At 33.0% G+C, this 15,666-nt stretch overlaps 1 protein-coding gene across 2 annotated transcripts in view; it reads right to left on the bottom strand.

Moving 5' to 3' along the window:
- LOC106458381 (unconventional myosin-Ia-like) overlaps positions 1–15,666 on the bottom strand; it is a 306,550-nt gene that overhangs the window by 168,797 nt on the left and 122,087 nt on the right. Inside the window, exon 1 of one of the 2 annotated variants that reach the window (XM_022384801.1) lies at positions 1,843–1,974. The exons of the other annotated variant lie outside the window; for it this stretch is intronic. The gene's annotated coding sequence lies outside the window, so the exon portion shown is untranslated. Of the gene's footprint in view, positions 1–1,842; positions 1,975–15,666 lie in introns of those variants that run through there. 2 annotated transcript variants of the gene reach the window in all.

The raw sequence follows: 15,666 nt of genomic DNA on the forward strand, positions 1-15,666 counted from the left end.
CCAAAATCATAATTATCTTGTTTTTGAAATTAAAAATGTAAAAATAAACATCACGATGATGATTTTCTTTGGTCATCACAAATCACTCGACAAATTATTCTCGTCGTCCAATGAAATATATAGACAATTATCGTACAATTTTATGAAATTTTAAAAGAGTAAAATTTAAAAACGAAATATTTCAAATTCTTGATACCAGTTAGGGGCGCTTCCAAAAGGGTTTGCTTGTCTGTTGTATTTGATCAAAGCCAAATTCGGCTATCTGCTGTGTCCACCACGGGGAATCGAACCATGACTTTTAGCGATGTAAGTCCGTATACTTACCTTTGTCCCACCGGGGGGCTTTAAAAGGGCTTGAAGAAAATATTACAAAATGAAGTCCAAAATGACAATTTTTTCATGAGGTATCGATCTGATAATCTAAATAATCCGTCTTTTTCAACTCTGGCTTAGTTAGTAAAGTAAAATTATAAAATTATTTAGTCAATAGTTCTACACTGAAACTCGAGTCTTCACATTAAAATAAACGATAGTTAGTTGTAGAAACTGTATTTTACTAAGTCTTTAAGCTATATAAATGATTCATTATAAAATAAATTTAGCTAGTTTTTATAGCTTTTTTGGTTATCAAGTTCGCATTAGCCAAGCCTACTGTTCTATTATATTCAATTTCAAACTAAATAGTGGAAGAGCTATTTTACTTTTAAATCGATTTTTCAAAAATACAATTTCTTTTAATTCTTAGCTGCACAGCACAAAGTCTCAATAAGCATCAACGTTCATAATTTGATCAGAAGAGGATTGCACTTTCAAGTCTCTTCAGCCAGGCAATGACAAAGCAAGACAACACGCGTCAAATGCAGCTCAGTTTAAATGAAGATGACGTCATAAAAACAATCCTTTTTTTTCTTCTCGTATACAGTTAAATGAGAACATGTTTATTGTATAGAATACTGAAAACATTTTCTTTATTAGTACAACATTTTATTTTCCAAGAAGCTCTGAGGTTACGTGTAAAAGTCAATACTACTTTATTTATTATGTTGAAAACTTCTAACGCATAAAATAAAATAATGTTGTAAGAGTAATCTTAGGTTTGATAAGATGTACTCCACTTACACGCTCTTTCGTAACGATCCAAGTACCATGTCAGCCACACTTTGTATATTAATTGTATGTAATTACCAGACGAAGGACAAAACAATGACAAACAAATAACACCAAGGTTATTAAGTGGAAATTATAAAGCATATCTTCGTTTTTGACGTACAGTATGCAGAGAGACAGAAGCCACACATCGGTACGGATACACCTTCTACTAAACTTAACTTATATTCACTAGTATCACAAAGTGCGCAAAATTAAAAAAAGAAAAAGAAAATAACATTATTTATCAATTTTATCCGTCTGCAGCCAGTTGTGGGAAAGTGATTTCTAAGGTAACTAATAATGTTACAAAACTAACAAACACAAACGACCGGAATGATGAGAAAAAAGTTATGTTTATTTACTTAACTGTTTTGGTTTTGTTCAAACACACATCTGAAAACTTCTAATGCTTAAACTAAATAGTGATATAAGATTAACTTTAGGCTTAGCAATGTATACGCACATTTTGTAACGGTTCGATTTTATCCGACTTTCAAATTCGCTCTTCATCTTATAGTGAGCAGCAGTTAAGGAAGGATAAAGGAAACATTTTTGAGAAATGCTACAAAATGAGTTAGTTCAGTTTTGATTTAAACAAATTTATTACGCTTAAATAAAAAGGAAACTAAACACAAGTTATGAAGCAGACCTATATTCTTGCTCACCGCCTTATTCGAAAAAAGCCAAACTCACCTGTACACGTATAGAAGCAGTGCAGTGACGAAATTATAAGGGAACCATAAAAGAAAACCAGGAAAAGAAATGCTTTAGAAGGTTACACCAGAGAAGCTTCGGAATTAATTCAAATAATTTAATATTGGTTATCAACTTGATTTATTTCGAACTTTCGACATGTTGAGCTTTCTGACGTTCATTAATCAGCTTCCCCTTAAATGTAGTAGTGAAATGATAATTTATAAATACCTAAGTAATCTCTTAGTTCAAGAGTCTATACGAAGACAACAATATTTGCGGTTGTTTATCTCGAAGTCATGCGCCCTTAAATTGTAGCCTCATCTGATATTACAGAGGGAGGATTTGGAAATGTGACAATTATCAGTAATACTAATCAGGTTTTATCCAGTGTGTTCATGCCTAGAAAAGAGCTAGTAAAGACATAAAATTGAATGAGAGAAAAAAGACTTACGCTGACATTTATGATGAATGAACATCTTAGGACTTTTGTCATTTTATTGATTTTTCAATACTACAGACTACTTTAAAAACAAGGATGAATTACGTTGGCTACCAATACATAGTCCCCATACAGAGTTAACGAAGTAACTTAATGTAACTCAAATGATACTAAAGTATTGTAAACACTGATGTAAATCTAAATCTGACGAGTTCTTCTTGTTCGTGATACATGAGATACTACTATTTTCCTGAATATTGAAATGCAAGGAGCGTTCGATTTTCGCAGGTCAAATATAAAAAGATTATTGCTTGGGTGAAGCTAATTGTTACGTTTGTCACATTAATCCAAGTTTTCATAAAAACATATGCAATATAAGCAAATGTACAAATATATTATATATTCTTCTAAAGGTTATGTTTATATTCTTATGTTTTTTTATATTTCTCTGCCTTTCAAGTTTACTTACTGTTTATTTAAAAGAATATTTTGTGCTGGCATAGTAACCATAAATCTAGTTTAATGATAACAACATAAGACCAGTTCTACTAGTTTGGGTTTCCTGCAGCATCAGCTTCTGTAATGGGTTTTGTTTTTATTCCTCGATAAAGGAAAACTAAATTAAATTCAAATTAAACCTCTCACAACCAGCTGAGTCCTAGATTTACTTACTAGCTGTTAGACATTTTAATATGCAATAAAAAAACGCCATATGGAAGTAATAATGCGTTTATATTCGTCGAATTTTTACCAATCTCACAAATTTACTTAGTGTTTTTGTTTTCAAACAATAGCATAAAAATATTATTTATAACAAGATTCACGCTTTACCGAGGTTGAGTCTGATATACTGAGGCTATGATTTTTTTATATCTATTTAATAATTTTTGTTCTCACTTTGGCATTCCGAATCTTTTTTATTTTAACAATGGCATATATTTTTTTTACTAATGTTTTTGTTTTACATTTTGTTTAGGTGTAATGAAACAGAAATATTTTTGTAAATGTTTTATAAAAAAAATCAGTTTATTTTTTTAGCTTTTATAATTGCCAATAAAACATCAAAACCAGGCATAACTGCAGTTTAGATGCCATAAGATATAACGCTGTCAGAAACCATTGTTTTCTGAGGGGCAGACTAAGGTTGAAACAAGTAAACAAAATCAGGTACAAACTACAGACAGTCAAGTACATTGTTTTGGGAACGTACACTTTGAGAAACATTAACAACATTGAGGACACACCGTGCACAAGAATATTGTATGATAAGCCAGGACACATATGTACAAAGAAGATAAACGTACAAAGAAACGTCAGGATCATGAGGCACACTTAAATCTTATGTCAACAGTAAAAAGACTTGTGTAGAGATAGAAACTCAGTTTCAATGGCTCACCTACTAATGTTCACTAGCAACTGACTATGTTTTGAGTGTTAGTATGAAATTCCTATGATATCAGTAAAAATGCTTGTTTAGAGATAGACATTTAGTTTTAATGGCTCACCTACTAATGTTCACTAACAACTGACTATGTTTGAGTGCTAGTATAAAATTCTTATGATACGCTCCATTTAAAAAGAGGTGTTTCTCCATGGAGGTTGTAATTTTAGATAACATCTTTTTCCTACTGATTTAGAAATTAATTATACACCTGAATACCATTTGATTCTATAATTTACACGAGCCACGATATTTCCTCTTACTACATAACATTTCTAGCTTTTTTTATATGTTACAGCCATATTTTTACAAATTTGAGCACAAGATTATGCAAGTGTTAACAATTGAAAGAAATTCATTAACTGAACGGGTAACCTGAAAACAAGGTTTGGAGTCCAAACAAAAGATCTACACCTAGGTCACATCAGCTTTAGCCTTTCTGGAAAAGTCACCAGTTTAATTGATTGATCTTAAAACGATCTTGTGAGTTCAAAGGTTATTTATATTATACTTGAAAAATACAAACCTCTTGGCTTTCAGCTGTTTTTGGAAATAACACTTAATAAAATACGTATAAGTGGTCTTGAAATTAAAATTAATTGCAATAAGAATACTTACTATATACTATATACTTAAGTTACTATAATTATTCACCGGGCTTCTTTGTTAAAACTGCGTTGTTAAAATTAGATATTAATATTTTACATGATATTAGTATAGGCTAGAATATCACAAGGGACCACATCAATTAAACGGTGCTTTCCAAATAACAAAAACAAAATGTCTAACTCTAGGTAGAAACATTATTCTTAAGTTCATCTGGTAGCTAATAGGTTAGTACATTGTTATTCACAAGGTAGATTTCAGAAATGTCTATGTTCGTGAGAGAAAAAATGCTCTGTCTGGAATAAAACCAGGCCTGCTTATAGTTCATAAAATCAACATATACGCCGTTCTGGTCGCTTGCAAACTAAACCTTTCCACTGAAACTAAAAATCTACACTGGGGATGAAGATTCTTTTTTTTTTTCGGAACACCCTGTGTATTCACTTGCTTATCGATTAATTTGTTTTTCAGTCAGGTTAGCTTTTCGTTGCACCCGGTAATCTACTAGCTGGATGTTTGATCAATACACCACAAGAGTGGCACGAGGTGGAAAGATTCAAGATGGTACTTCGTGCACAAAGCACGCTTTCAGATGACTGACGGCTTGTTACTCTAGTTATCAGGATACTTGAAAATCCAAGGCAAGAACATGTGGGAGAAATATTTATTTTGTTGGGTTGTGGTACTGAAACTTCTATGAACAAATATCTCATGTGAATTGATAATAATTCTCTTCTACATTTGAATGTCAACATCAAGAAAATCTATTTATTATTTCTAGTTAATTATGTGCTTCTATCGATATTCTCGTGAGAAGTGTTTTACTGTTGTAGCTTATTTATATACGTATGAACAGACCAGGAGATATAGTTCGTAGCTTATATATATGTATATACGTATGAACAGACCAAGAGATATAGTTCGTAGCTTATATATATATATATGTATATACATATGAACAGACCAAGAGATATAGTTCGTAGCTTATATATATATATATATCTGTATATAGGCTCACTAAAAGCTATTATCTACAATTTAGCACACTGATATGAGCAGTTTGTGAGTGTTTATTGTGTTATCAGACTTGACTCAGGATTAGATAAGATGGATAATTAAGCCGACAATTTGTAAACACACAGATGATTTTTTAGACATTCAAAAAGATAGGTACGTATTTGTAATTTACTCACTCCTTGAAAACCATGCTTGTCGATTGCAAAAACGGTTTCATACTTTTTCGAACCTTTACAATAATTTATGTTTAAAAGGCAATTCAAAATATCATATTCATACGAAATCACAGTTGCAAATATTATCAAAACTAATGAACACGTTTTCATTCTGTGAGTAGGAATACATTTAAAAATATCATGAGCCATAATTGTGTTAAAAAACGTTTTAAAACAGGATTCACTTTTTGATTAAGTCAAAAGATACTTTTGTTACAAGAAGTACGGCTTTGTTATCTGTGTTCTTGTATTTTTTTCATGTAATTCTTGTTTTGACGTATTGTAATTTATGATCTTTATTTACTTCTACAGAATTGTTTCTTCGGTTTCATTTTGAAACGAAATGCTAAGTTTATTTTTGTATTTACTTAAACTTAACTGCTATATATAATACAAAGAATTGTCACCAGTTTATAATCTTTCACTAACAATCGAAAAACGTTGATGTGAATGGATGTGCATGATCATCATGTGTAAACATGTCACGTGAGATTTCTTGTCAGTGTTAAAAAAATCCATAGCTTTAAAGGATTTTCCATGATAGACCATGCATTTTCGCAGGGTTGTTCTGCTTTTGATTAACAGAACAAAACGGTTAAATACAAGGAACATCATATATTATATTGTATGAAATATTTTACAACATTATGTATAAGACGTTTAACGTTACAATGCATACATTTTAATGTACGGAGCATTTTATATTTATTATATTGCGCACATTTTCCCGTGCAAAACGTTTTGCGAAGAATTTTATGTCCGAAAAAATAACCATCACATTATTTAGTTTATATTTTCACGCGGTTGTTTATTTGCTTTACAACAAAGCTATCTGCCGTGTAAACCGCGGGAAATCGAACCTAGGATTTTAGCGTTGTAAGTCCGTAGACTTACCGCTGCCCCATCGGGGGACATATTTTCAAGAGTGAAAGGTTTTGTGTAGATTTTTGTGTTTGAAAATTTTCACATTATAAATATTCACGCATCTTTACTTAATCTGTGAATATAAATTAATTCAATATAATTTATGGTATAAAAACTGTTCAACAAAATCCAGAAATAATGTATATTTAAATATAACATGTAAAAAAGAGAACACAAGCACACTTTAAAAGAGAGCTTTTCCTTAATTAAACTAAGTACTAAATTATGCTGTTGGCATCATTTTCTGGTTTTTAATGAATTTGCAAAATTTTCCTGTTAAATATAACCTCAAATAAACATAGACGGCCCGAAAAGGACCCTGTTATTTAAATGTTATACCCAATTCTGATTTGTGTTATCAAACTGTGTCCTCAATCAGTACAAACCAGCTTTCAAAAACAAGTGTGCTTATATTACCTTCCCCATTCCTTTCATCAGTCTGAAAGTAGATTTCCAATGATCTGTTAATTTACTCACAAATATCCCTAATAACTAAATCAGTGAAAACTCTTAACAAATAAGCAAAGTTTCGTAGGTCAAGCTTCATGTATTCATAACATTAAACAAAAAGTTTATCGATTATATTTCATCAGAAACATATCCAAAGAGTATATCACTATTACATATTGTAATTAATACTATGAAATATTTTCTGCAGCGATGATGTAATTATTGCTTTTAATACCAACATACTTTATCGTGGTTAAGCTTAGAGCTTATTTTAAATTCCGCCATTTCTATTCTGCCTTGGCTGCGGCACCATACATAACGTCTCTTCTCCTTCGATTTCCAATTAATCTATTCCTTTAGACGCTTCAATATCGACCGTGTAATATATATATATATATATATATATACATATATACACACACACACCCTGTCAATGACAGCGTATTGAGAAGGATATATAGATATAACAATAATGAATAATTTCAACAGGAATTTCGTGAATTTTTCATGTCAAGGACTTGACTCAGTCGTTCCTGACGCCACCCTAGTAACTTAGTTCAATCCACTCCATCACAAAGCAGTAAAAAACAGTATATCGTTACGTAGGCATTTCTTCTTCAAAGTTTGCTTGACGGAAATTGCATTCAAATGATATCTGATTGAAACTGTAATTCATCTAAAGTTTCTTTCACAAAATTGCATACAACTGAACTTTGAAAACTGATCAGTCAGAATTGTTTGTTTGTTTTGTTGAATTTCGCACAAAGCTACTCGAATGCTATCTGCGCTAGTCGTTCCAAATTTAGCAGTGATAGTCTAGAGAGAAGGCAGCAGCTAATCAACACTACCTATCGCCATCTCTTTAGCTACTCTTTGCTAACAAAATGTGGAATCCGTTCCAGTTCAGTGGCGGTACCAAACTAGCGGTCTCTAGAGTTTTATAACTGAATGATAAAATACGATTAATTGTGTTGAAATTGATATTTGTTTCTCAATTATTTATTTATGTCTCAGATTTTAATTTACGGTTCATATATTTGTTTTACAGCGTTACTCGCTTTGAAATGCAATTGAACTTTTACAGTGTTTCACCAATTTTGAAACCAGATATGAAGATAAGTCTACAAGACTTATGAACATGATGTTCCAAAACTTTAGCTCCATATTCCAATGATCTGTTTTGTTTACAATGTAAAGCATAGCTCAACATGATAGCAGCCAACCAAAAAATATTGTAGTTGATAACTTTATGGAAAGATTCCTTAATGATTCTATGAGACGTCATTTGAACATTAGAAATATGATGTCATTACCCAAAGTTGTACTGATAGAAACAATGTATGAGCTAGTAACCTCAACTAACTTTTCAGAACGGAAAAAATCCTGCTGCAGTAGTTCTGTTGATTATATCAGACTCAGCCCCTGAACATGTTAACTCCACATTGTAATAGACTGCAACAAATATTACGACCTATACAGATACCATACACTGACTTTGTTCAGCCTCAGCTGAATGGGAGAAATACGTTAACAAAGACTGGGAGACATCACAATTCACAGATACATCAATGAAGGAAGATGCTTGCTCCAGCAGTAGACAGTTTGGCTGTTAACACTTATATCATTTCTGGTGCCTTGACACAAGTCCACGCATCCATCAAATGGATCAATTGACAGACTACCAGCTCAGGGGAAATAACAGGCTGTGAATGCTGTCAGATTCACTATTTTAAATGAGAAAGCCATGAATCGGGTGTAGTGACCGATTTAATATCTATAGTGCTGAGTAACACTTTATATGTGCCTATAAAAGTAGCTGAATGTGTGATGGAGTTGCTGGTTAATAGAGACGTATCAACCATGATGGATGGAAAACAATGTAGATAATGGAGATTCCAGTGATATATGAATATTCAATGGAATAAGAGATAATATAAGAGATGAGTAGTTAAAGGACCAAGATCTATCTTAGGTGCTACTTGCCATTCAGCATTGTGAAATGCAACCATTACATATTGGTGAACAGAATATCTGAACCTTATTCGAGCACTTGCAGCAATGAGAAGGAGTTTTGTACTGTAATTAGTGGTTCTGAAGTGTCCGAGATACAAAATTTTCCGAACGTTACATAATATATGGATTAGACGATATCACAGTGTCTTACATGAGAGCTAACCTGTGAAGATAAAGTGAGCGACCGCATTTCTGTAGAGAATATGGAGAAACGGTCTGTATTGTTCAGTGTGAGAATCGTCAATAGCTTATAAAAGTGGCAGCAAGTCATAGATTCTCCATTACAGAGAATAGCCTTGGATATTACCACACCCCCTTCATAAGTCAACCAGATAATTGTTACATGCCTAATGATTATCAATTAATCCAGTAAGTTGGCTCATATAGCTGCTCACAATTTAGATGAAGAAGGGACAACTTACTTTGAAACACTAACACAAACAGATGCTGATTAAAAAGGAAACTTTAAGAGTCTGCTGTTTGTTGAGTTGTACAAGGTACTGGATGTGGTAAATATTCCTACTTAACTTTAACACCCTCATCTGGTGGCTTAGATGAACGGATCATCCCAAATGGTAAGTGTCTGTTTTCTATGTTTGTGAGCTCAGATTGAACTTGTCACATGTAATAATAACATACTGCACAACACAGCAGAATTCTACCAGCTGTTACTGAAAGGTGTTAATTTGTGGAACACCTGCTGTGGAGTTTCTGGAACGTGTATAATAATATATGGAGTGGTTGTGATCCACAATAGTTGATGAATTTGATTTGTATATTAACACAAGAGAAACAATAGAAAGTCCATATGATAAGACAGTGAAATAACATTAACCTGAGCAAGTAGACTCGGTTTTCCTGTGCTATATTCCAGCAGAACATAAAGTCGTCAGATCTAATTGAACTAGGCCTTATTTTGTGTTGCAACAACCCGATACATCAAACTATAAAATTCAGAGCTCACATAGCTCAAAAAGGGCATAAAACTTCGATAAGCTAAAATTGTACATTAGAGATGAGTCTCTGAAACATTAAGTTGACCAAGGAACAGAGGGGAAAGAGTCAGTGCTACAGAAATGATGAGAACATCAACAAATAATAGTTTAATTCAGCATAAATAGGCTAAAAAAATGGTGCTAAGTTTCATTGTGTGTTAGAGAAAGAAATTACTAATCACGTGACTACCATCATCTGACAAAAGACTTCGGTTACAATATCGATTTTCAAGTAACTACTACCACGGCTCGGAATTAATGAACGTACTGGGGTTCTAGTGTTTAGCCAGTGTGGTCATGGGGCACTGGCATTTTCTGTCAGGTGTTAATCTAGGCATGATTATGAATGTTCAGATGAGTTGTAAAAAACAGACACAATTATTTTTAAAAAAGCTGGCTGTAATCACAACATTTATCACAAATATAGATCTAAAAATTAATAGTATATTAGCGAGTATGTTAAGCTACGCCTGTTAAATTGTTTGTTGTTTAGCTCAAATGTTGTTAAGCTGAGATGGTAAATTATTCTGATTACAATTTTTTTTTAATTTATTATATTGTTAACTTTTGTGTACTCAAACAACTCACGGAAATACAGTAACTTATTTGTGGAAGAGAAATTATAACTATCAGATATAAACTGATCTTAGCTAACATCATTGTCATATTTGACACCTGATAATGGTGAAAGTAACGCCATTTTGAAAGGTAAGGTGATCGGTCACTGATAAATCTGTGTCGGTCTTGCTGTGTTTGTTTGATTTACAGTAGAAAGTCGACTGCTTCAACCGGCAAAAGAACATCAAATATTTTATAACTGATAAAATAAAACTTTGGTGTTAAGTAACACATGGAAAGGCTTAAACTAAAGTAGGTATTTTTATTGTCTTTTTTTTTTCCAAAACAGAGTTTCAAAACAAAATTTAAAGCTTTACAACCTAAAAATGATATATCTATCTATATCTGTATACACCATATCAAATAATTTGAATTATTTTTTTCATACACAGACTAAATATTATATCGCAAGTTTATACAAAGTGTCATGCAATTTGGTTCAGTGCTTTTACTGTGAGAATGTAAAAGACCAATTAGGCGCTTTTGGTACACCAATGATCCAGAAAGGGTTAGAAACATGAAATCGAAAACGTGACACACACACATATATACAGGGTGGGCCAAAAGTAGGGTTACAGTTACTCTATTATTTGTTTCTCCTTCACAATCACGTTTTAAATATACATGTAAATCATAGAAAATAATGCAAGATGGAGCATCTCCACATTATGCGCGGACAGTAAGAGAGTATCTTCATGAAACCTTTCCGCAGCATTGGTTTGGAAGGCGGGGCAGCATTGAATGGCCACCGCGTTCACCTGACCTGACACCAATGGATTTCTTTTTTGGGGGTGTAGTCAAGAACAAGGTTTATGAGAGAAATCCCCACACAGTGAATGAACTGAAAGATTACATTTCTGATGCATTCTCTGAAATTGATAGAGATCGGAATTTGTGTCGTACTGTGTGTCAGAGTGTTCTGGACAGAGTTGAAGATTGTTGCAAGGTTGAAGGTGGACACTTTGAGCACTTGAGAAATTAAATGTTTAATGTAAAATGTCTAATATGTAAATATAATGTATGTAAGTAAATGTATAAATTTCTAATAAAGGAAAAATGTTTAAGTGTTAACTGTAACCCTACTTTTGGCCCACCCTGTATATACATACATAATTAACACTTGAAGGATTTATTTTTCTTTCTTTCTTTTTCTCATTTTTTTAGCAAAGCAACAATGGGCTATCTGCTGTGTCCACTATATGGAATCAAACCCCAGATTTTATCATCGTAAGTCTGTAAAGTTGCCGCTGTCCCACCAGAGGACTTTAGTTTGTCAGTTTCCGATGACAAATCTGCCGCTAATCATGAATATATCAATCAACACATTGTTTTATTATTTTAGGCTTACTTCTGACAACTTAACCTAATTCCAGCAAAGTCCTTCCCATATTTTATTGTTTATAGCATATATAATTTTATATGTTTTACATAATTATATTTATTTAATTTGAAAATAAGTATACATGTATTTATTTGTTCATTATATTTAAAAATAAAATCATTTTTATTCATTTTATTTTCCATCTCTTCATTCTTGTTGAAACAACTTCAACCAGGGCTTCAAACATACCATCAACATCTGATAAGCCAAAATGCGTCAGCCACACCTTCATAAACTGTTGCAGGTGCTTTGGTTTCGGAGACAGAATACCATTCCCCAAAAGCTACAGGAAATGCTATATGAAAAATGCCCACAAATAGATTGTAGGGTTGAAACTGATTAGTTGCAACATAGTACAAAGATAGACAAGCAAAATACTGTTGAGACTAGTTCGTGTCAAATATGTAAACAATACAGACTGATGAAACAGCACAATACGTTGTTAGTAGCAAGTGTGTTAAAAATGACTTCGTAAAAACAGCACATGAAGTCTGATGCTCACATAAATGCACTAATTGTTCACTGTACAGCAAAAGCTAGGAAAAAAGAGCCAGAAGGTAGGGAAAAAGGCATCGCAAAAAATGGTCTCTGATACTTTTATAAAATTGGAAAACATTTTCAGGACAACCTACTACATAGCCGTATATAAAAGGCTGTTTACCAACCTCCTAAAAACTAATAATATAACTTTATGGATAATGGCATCTCAATGGGTAAAATCTATTGCAATGAAGAGTATGTAGGCGAGCATTCATCACTGAAATTGCTGATATTCTGCACGATAAATTATGACAACTATATGCTGCTGTCTTCTTTTCCTCGATGATTGATGGTAACACAAACAGAACTGACACAGAAGAAGAAAACATGGATGGATGGATGGATAAAAAAACGTTTAGCCTCAAATTTATACCTCAAACTCAGACTTGTAAAAAATGCCAAGGCTAAGGGTACTTTGGAAGCACTGTAGGAATCCAAATATTAGGCTTTGGAGTGTATGGTGCACGTGTCAATTTCGGCATTAGACGTGGTTGTCGGCACATTTTTAGTAGGAGATACACCTTGGATTGTTCAAATACACTGCATAGTCCATAGTTTGGAAGTCATCCTGATGGACCTTTTCTACAAAAATAAAAAAATAAGAGAGATATCGAGAAATAAATAAAAATAGCAGAGATAATGAAAGATCACTTCTCTAAGACTAGCAGACCCAATGGAGGCTAAAAATATGAATACAGTTTAGAGAAAATGCTCGTTTCAAATTTCTCAATAACTGGCCAAACATAATTGTACACATGGGAAAATTTATGAGGACGACGATAAGACTGGCGAAGGTAGTGTTTAAATTTGTATTTTACGTGTTTATACTTCAGGACGTTTCATATAAATCAGCAAAACCTCTTTGTATCTTGTCCAGTATCTTGGCCAAACTAGAAAGAGAACAGACCATACTTCTTTCCATGCAAGATGAACATGACCCCATGAAAGTGAGTACTGGCGTACATGACAGAATGGTCAATTGGAGAGTCACTCATTAAACAATGTGACATAAACAAATTCTCGTTAGACTTCAATGGTGTATTGAACAAATGCTTTGACGTCACTAAACTAAGATAAATTTTACAGCAACAAACGTTTGACCAAAAGCATTAAAGCATCTCTGCAACACTTACCTTTATTTACTGGATGATGTGAGAAGGCTTTTAGCACTATGATGATAATAATAAAGTGATTGGCGTTATAGTATGGACACAAACACCAGTAGCCAGCTTGGAAGGACTACAATCAACAACTCTGAAGAACATGGACGGTGGCAAGCTATAAACGCACTCAAAAGATGATGGTTGTCAGGTCAATGAACCCACAAATCAAGCTTTACTTCAGTGAGGGTGAAAGCCTTGGAAATTGATTAACAAGATAGCTTAAACTGCAAATTTTGTTGTAAATAAATGGTGATATTGTTTTCCAGTGATTAGACAGGGCTTTAAATCAACGTTTTTTAAAAATCACTGGCAAAAGTGCCAGCCATGGTGGTACAAGTACAAAAAAAATAACTGTTTTAAAGCAATAAATAACTTTGTATAGTTATTATGGTTGTGAACCAAAAGGATGTTATGTCTCTTACTTTCCAAGTTAATGGATGGAACATTTTGGTAAAATGGCATTCAGACCTTGCGTTATTCGGGTGACTACAGCTCTTAGAAACAGCCCAATAATATGCAGAACGTTTGGTTTTACATAAAAAACACACCTATGATCATGCTCTGAATGAAATACGGAACAAGCCTCTATATAGGAGATAAGATGAATATGCAGCAATAATGAAATAACATTAATCCAAATACACAAGTTAGTTAATGCCCCGAATTCTGATGGAGGAAAACTTTAAATGTATATCTATAAAATACTAAGTAAAACTTTGTCACTTGTTTTGTTTGTACAAAATCAACTAGATAAGGTGACTTTGGAATTTACAAATTGAATTATGAAAAAACGGACGAAGCTATTTTATAGTAATTTGAAAGTTTGAAAATTAACAAATATTTTTAAAAATGGAAGTAAGCATTCTCTGAAGTTACTGTGCATCAAATTGATTTAATTCTCTATATTTTCCTTGTTATCGCACACGTACAGGTACGAAGGTAGTAAAATAGGCGTAGAGCATTTGTTACTGTTATGTTTACAACGGTCTAAAAAGGAGCCAGAAGCTTGTAAAAATACTAGCAGGCCCTCTAACAGCATAGCCATTACAGTCAGAATTGGAAGTTTCTGCTAAAATATTTTGGTTATAAAGTATTAGCTACAGTCCCCAATTGTCTTTAATCCAAGTTTCTTATGTTTCTAACGTAGATTGCCATGTTGGGCACTGCTTCTGACAATACCTGAGAATTGGAATGAGAATAACAGCACTCGGCATCTGTATGTCAGTGAACATGTAAGTGGCAATAGTCAAAGTTTTTAGTAGAGTGGTGTAGAAGCCTGACCAAAGTGCTCCAGCATAAAGCATTTTTGTTGTAAGTGTTAAACGTTTACATCCATCTACACACTTGAACGTTTGTGGAAACATCAATGTTTAATTAGATTGTAGGCTTCGCAATTCACCACCTTGTGCTGATAGTGCCACATAACAGTAAAACTGGTCAATTTTTATTAGTTTTTTTCAAGTCATTTATTTTTTGAAGAAAAAGGTTAAACTAAAGTTTAAGACTTTTATATGAGAGATGTTCCAGACATCTATGTCAACTCGGCCGTGGAGCTGTAGGACTCGGTTAAAATAACGATAACCATTAAATTCCTCGTCTCCAACTCCCATGCGAATAAATACAACCTATCTCTCCTAGTTCCCATTTCCCAGGTTATGTATCCAGTTGCAGATGAGAAGTAAAATGAGAAGAAAATGTGTATGTACTCCCTGCATGGACCTAATGAACCTCCATACCAATTTTGGTGAAGATCCATCCACAACCTTCGAAGTAGTTACATATACAACAGACAGTACTATTATATATATATATATAAGAAAAATAGATAGATTACCTTTTTGTGTTTATACGTAATTTCCGACTACAAATGGAACATAGATGTTTCTCGATAGTATTGATCTAATGTTTTTATTCTATTTCCAGTGTTTCAAAGTACAGCAGATTAAAGAATACATTAGGTCATAGATTCTCTCTTCAATTTAACCTCTGGTGAAAAAGAAAAGAAATCTTTAGTACACA

This window comes from Limulus polyphemus, unplaced genomic scaffold (genome assembly GCF_000517525.1).
Source record: "Limulus polyphemus unplaced genomic scaffold, Limulus_polyphemus-2.1.2 Scaffold22, whole genome shotgun sequence".
NCBI lineage: Eukaryota > Metazoa > Arthropoda > Merostomata > Xiphosura > Limulidae > Limulus > Limulus polyphemus.